Source organism: Zootoca vivipara, chromosome 5, assembly GCF_965207765.1.
Source record: "Zootoca vivipara chromosome 5, rZooViv2.hap1.1, whole genome shotgun sequence".
Classification (NCBI taxonomy): domain Eukaryota; kingdom Metazoa; phylum Chordata; class Lepidosauria; order Squamata; family Lacertidae; genus Zootoca; species Zootoca vivipara.
Genome location: NC_142588.1, coordinates 32,781,915 through 32,788,483, shown reverse-complemented (window position 1 = coordinate 32,788,483; position 6,569 = coordinate 32,781,915).

Here is a 6,569-nt window from a genome sequence, read left to right as displayed (position 1 = left end):
GCCCCAGACCCGCGCAAAGCGGTTGCCTGGCTTTCCCTCCGCCCGCCCCACAGCCAGCCGGCTAGAAGGGACGTCTCCCTTCTCCCTTGCTGGCTGTGGGGTGGAGGGAGGGAAAGCCAGCCAAACGCTTTGCGCGGCTCTGGTGCTTTCCCGCCGCCCGCCCCACAGCCAGCCAGGGAGAAGGGAGACGGCACCGGGCGGGCAGTGGGGCAGGCTGGCCAGTGGCCCTGCTTCTAGGGGGGGCAATTGCCCCCTCCTGCCCCCCCTGCCTACGCCCATGGTTGTTTTTAAAAGTCTGGAATGGATTAATTCATTCTGCATTACTTTCTATGGGAAAGTGCACCTTGGTTTCTGTGAAGTTGTTGAACGTCATTTCAAAATCACAGGATGCAAACTGTTGCACTGATGGATCCACTACCAACCACATAATCTGTTCTGGATGGCTGGAGGGCCTTCCAGAAGGGAGAAAGAGAGCAAGAGAGCGAGAGAGAGCGAGAGCGAGAGCGAGAGAGAGAGAGAGAGAGAGAGGGAGAGAGGGAGAGGGAGAGGGAGAGGGAGAGGGAGAGGGAGAGGGAGAGAACAAATGCTTGGGGAGAATCTGCCTTTAACTACAGTGTTAGGTTTTACATAATCATTTAAATTATATCACTATAATAGCTAATTGATTTGAATATGTTGTCTGATCATCTGTGGCCAAATAACATGGCGTGTGATTCCAGATATGTTGATATTTCTGTTTGTTCTGAGCCAAAGTGGTACCTCAGGTTAAGAACGGTTTCAGGTTAAGAACGGACCTCCGAAACGAAATAAGTTCATAATCAGAGGTACCCCTGTATTAACGTATAAATACCAAGAGTTGTAGCCAACACTGCACAAATGGAGTTCCACTCGTGCAAAAGGTCTTGCCTTGTCTTACCTATTCCCACCAAATCAGTTCCAGATGGTCCTGCAACACTCTGGAGCAGCTTCTGAGGGAGCACAGGAGGATGCAGGAAGAAGAAGAGGACATGGTATTGCATTTTGCAAGTAGAGGTCTGTTGCATGAGTGGAACAGCAATGTTGGATGCAAACTAAAGTCTTCCTAATGTTTATTTGGGATGTTTCTAATTGGTGAATATGGTAGCACCCTGTGAGTTACATAAGTGGCTGTTGAAAGGTGGTTTTTATTGCTTTAATGACAGCCAAATCCCAAATTTTCAAAGGGCTGTGGGCGAAAAAGTGTTGCCTAAACAATTTGTGCTTCAATAACCTTTCGTGCCTGTCTTTTGGATGGTGTTCTTGGAGCATAATTACAGTTGCAGGAAAACATTTATATGACTTGCCACGAGGGGTGTGCAATTCTAATGTGCATGTTTTAAAAAACATTTATAGAGAACTAAGGAAAAATCTCGATACAAATCCAAAGCAGACCTTTTAACATCACAGTAATCCAAGTTTATGCACCAACTACTGGTGCTGAAGAAAGTGAAATTGACCAGTTCTATGAAGACTTACAACACCTTCTAGAAATGACACCAAAGAAGGATGTTCTTCTCATTATAGGGGATTGGAATGCTAAAGTAGGGAATCAAGAGATAAAAGGAATAACTGGCAAGTTTGGCCTCGGAGTTCAAAATGAAGCAGGGCAAAGGCTAATAGAGTTCTGTCAAGAGAACAAGCTGGTTATCACAAACACTCTTTTCCAACAACACAAGAGACGACTCTACACATGGATATCACCAAATGGGCAGCATCAAAATCAGATTGATTATATTATCTGCAGCCAAAGATGGAGAAGCACTATACAGTCAGCAAAAACAAGACTTGGAGCAGATTGTGGCTCAGACCATCAGCTTCTTATAGCAAAATTCCAGCTTAAACTGAAGAAAGTAGGAAAAACCACTGGGCCAGTAAGACACAATCTAAATCAAATCCCTTATGAATACACAGTGGAAATGAGGAACAGGTTTAAGGATTTAGATTTGGTGAACAAACTATGGATGGAGGCTTGTAACATTATACAGGAGGCAGCAACGAAAACCATCCCAATGAAAAGGAAATGTAAGAAAGCAAAGTCCAATGAGGTCTTACAAATAGCGGGGGAGAGAAGGCAAGCAAAATGCAAGGGAGATAGTGAAAGATACAGGAAATTGAATGCAGACTTCCAAAAAATAGCAAGGAGATACAAGAGGGCCTTCTTAAACGAGCAATGCAAAGAAATAGAGGAAAACAATAGAATGGGGAAAACCAGAGATCTGTTCAAGAAAATTGGAGATATGAAGGGAACATTTTGTACAAAGATTACCATAATAAAGGACAAAAGTGGAAAGGACCTAACAGAAGCAAAAGACATCAAGAAGAGGTGGCAAGAAAACAGAGAGGAATTATACCAGAAAGATATGGAGGTATTGTACACCCCAGGTAGTGTGGGTGCTGACCTTGAGCCAGACATCCTGGAGAATAAAGTCAAATGGGCCTTAGAAAGCACTGCTAATAACAAGGCCAGTGGAAGTGATGGTATTCTAGCTCAGCGTTTCTCAACCGCTGTTCCGCGGCACACTACTGTGCTGCGAGACGCTGGCTGGTGTGCCGCGAGCCTCTGGGATTGTTGTTGCTGCTGCTGGCTGCCGGAGGCTCGGGGTGCTCTGCGCGCGCTGCTGGGTGACGACCCGGCAAGCCTCCTCCTCCTGCCGGCTCCCAGAGGCTCGGGGCACTCCACCATGCCTCAGCCCCCACCGCACTGAGCGTGCACTCCTCTCGCTGCTGCTGCTGTCCGGGAGAGTGACGAAGCTGAGCGAGATCCCCCCCCCCGGTCCCGGTCCCATGGGGAGGCCTGACATCACTGGGGCCGGAATCTGCCCCTCGCTGCCTCCGGCTTCAGCCCCTGGGAGCCTCGGCGCGGCGCTTTGCAGGCGGTCCCCGGGGGAAGCCTGCAGCTACGGTGGTGAAGGCGCCTTGTGTGGAGACCCGACCTAGTGGAGGCAGGCCTCCCGGGCCATTTGCACACGCCGCAGATGGGAGTGCATCAATTCCCACAGGTTGCGCGTGCTCGCCCTGCCTGCTCTCTCCGCAGCCCAGAACCGGCGGCAGCTGCAGCACAGAACACTCGGAGAGCCCAGCAGCGCCGCGGAGCAGAGAGCCTGCAAGGAGGGAGGAGGAGGACTCCTCTGTGCTGCTTGGCGGTGGCACATTAGCAGCATGGTCATGGACACCCTGGGATAGGGGCCCTTCCTGACAGGGTGGCTGCAGCCCCTCAGCGCAAGCTGAGACCCAGTGTCGACGGGGTGCCCCCTCCCCAGCCCAGCCTGCTCCTTCTGAACGTGGGGAGGGAGGGAAGGCATGGGCGTATGTGTGTGTGTGTGCGCGCACACACACGGTCCAGCCCGCCACAAGTTGTAATACTGTATTATACAAGTACTGTAATAAAAACAGTAATAAATTTTTAAAAAATAAGACATCCCCTGACAGTGTCTTAAAAAGGGGGAAACACGGTAGTCAATATAGGGCGGCACAGAGTTAATTTTTTAAACTTTTTTAATGGTGGTGTGCCTCGTGATTTTTTTCATGGAAGAAGTGTGCCTTGGCCCAAAAAAGGTTGAGAAACACTGTTCTAGCTGAACTATTTAAAATTTCAAAAGATGATGCTGTTAAGGTGCTACGCTCAATATGCCAGCAAGTTTGGAACACTCAGCAGTGGCCAGAGGATTGGAGAAGATCAGTCTACATCCCAATCCCAAAGAAGGACAGTGCCAAAGAATGCTCCAACTACCGCACAATTGCGCTCATTTCACACGCTAGCAAGGTTATGCTTAAAATTCTACAAGGCAGGCTTAAGCAGTATGTGGACCGAGAACTCCCAGAAGTGCAAGCTGGATTTCGAAGGGGCAGAGGAACCAGAGACCAAATAGCAAACATGCGCTGGATTATGGAGAAAGCTAGAGAGTTCCAGAAAAACATCTACTTCTGCTTCATTGACTAAGCAAAAGCATTTCACTGTGTCGACCACAGCAAACTATGGCAAGTTCTTAAAGAAACGGGAGTGCCTGATCACCTCATCTGTCTCCTGAGAAATCTCTATGTGGGACAAGAAGCCATCGTTAGAACTGGATATGGAACAACTGGGAAAGGAGTACGACAAGGCTGTATAGTGTCTCCCTGCTTAGGTAACTTAACTTATATGCAGAATTCATCATGTGAAAGGCTGGACTGAATGAATCCCAAGCCGGAATTAAGATTGCCGGAAGAAATATCAACAACATCAGATATGCTGATTAAACAACGTTGATGGCAGAAAGTGAGGAGGAATTAAAGAACCTTTTAATGAGGGTGAAAGAGGAGAGCGCAAAATATGGTCTGTAGCTCAACATCAAGAAAACTAAGATCATGGCCACTGGTCCCATCACCTCCTGGCAAATAGAAGGGGAAGAAATGGAGGCAGTGAGAGATTTTACTTTCTTGGGATCCATGATGACTGCAGATGGTGACAGCAGTCACAAAATTAAAAGATGCCTGCTTATTGGGAGAAAAGCAATGACAAACCTAGACAGCATCTTAAAAAGCAGAGACATCACCTTGCTGACAAAGGTCCGTATAGTTAAAGCTATGGTTTTCCCAGTAGTGATGTATGGAAGTGAGAGCTGGACCATAAAGAAGGCTGATCGCCGAAGAATTGATGCTTTTGAATTTTGGTGCTGGAGGAGACTCCTGAGAGTCCCATGACCTGCAAGAAGATCAAACCTATCCATACTGAAGGAAATCAGCCCTGAGTGCTCACTGGAAGGACAACAACAACAACAACAACAACAACAACAACAACAACAACAACTACAACAACATAATCATAACAGGAGTCTATGTCATGACAGAGGTTGAATTAGAAGTTGGAAGGAAATCCACTTAAAAGTCTGTTTTCCATTAGTTCCCTACTCACCACCCAGTCCCCATACATTAAAAAAGCAAAGCTTGTCACAGCCAACAGTATATAATTGCTGACTCTTCCCATAACCTCATAAATAAATGTTCAGATATTCAAATCGGCTCTCTGAACCAATCTCAAATTTAAAAAAACCAACATTTTGAAGAACCTTTTCTCTCCCTTAGAACAGCAGAACATAAGCAATGGAAACAAATCTATAGAACTACAAAGAGAAAAATGAAACAGGAATGGGATCACCTCAATTGACCATGGGAATTTAAACCGGAAGTTCAAACTCTGCACAATTTCCAATGGATCCTCCACAGGGTCCAAAGTTGGCATCATTTACTCAGATGCAGAGATAGGACTGTGCTGGGACTCTGAGAGAAAGAAAGCAACTCCCTCTCCAGAAGGCAATTTGACTTATGACATCTGTGCAGTACAAATACAATCAGGTTCTCACTGCATTATGAGAAAATAATTCATTTTTATTTCTGCTTCCAAGTATCTTTATTATTTTAACCATTTAAACCATACTTTGATAATAAATACTCAGAATATAAAAAGGAAGAAAAGGAGGACAAAGAAATAAATAATAACAAACTACATCAAAGAGAAAAAATTACATAGATAATTATTTTAACCACTCATATCTGTTTAACAATATGGTTAAATTATACCTATTCTTATTCCCCAAATACGTTTCATTCCAAGCCATAATAAATAAGGACCATGTCTCCATACAGCTACAAATAGGCACAGCCTCCTCTCTTTTACAAAATGTTACGTTACGTTACAAAATAAAAATGTTACGATTTTTCGTATTTCATACAATGCTGTAGTTTTCTTCTAAGAGTTTGTAATTGCTGATTTTGCTGCTATTGTCAGAGTTATGACCATTTCCAGATCAGAATCAGGTACCAGGAGACCTTTCTTTCTTAAAAAAAGAAATATATCAGAACAGACATATATGCACTGCCTGTTGAGAATCAGGTACCAGGAGACCTTTCTTTCTTAAAAAAAGAAATATATCAGAACAGACATATATGCACTGCCTGTTGACCACCATCACCACAGCAAATGCTGCTGAATGTGTGTTGAGTGGCAGTTTTTTCTGTAACAAGTAGGAGTGTTGGGATTCACTATTCCATTTTCACTCCTCTTCTTCAGTTTTCCACCCTTCTCTGTACAGCAAACACTCCACTGTATTCCTTCCTCATTTGCCTGTTTTTTGTTTTTGAAAGGGGGGTATTTCCCCTACTTGTGTTCCCCTATTCTAAAGCTTTTGTGTTCTTTTGGAAGCCATGTTTTCCCCACCCACATGCTTCTTTCTTCTCAGTTGCCCCATGCGGACTACAAATCCTGCTGGTACTCACAAAAAGTTAATATAAGTCAGAAGATATGGGGCAATAGGGGAGCATAGCTTCTGATTCTTGCATTAAATGAAGCCATTGCATGTGGTTTCTGGGTGTGCACATAATTGATTGTTAAGTGCTGGATCCTGGCATCTTTTGCATGCTAAACAGGAAAGGGCACATATATGGGTAAGTTTGGCTTGTGCATATCCTGATTTATTAATGGTACGCAACTTTTTAATAAACGCCTCTCTTGGGTAGTTTTGAGTTATACATTATACAATATACATGAGATTACCAGTAGCTGCTGTATTGATCAC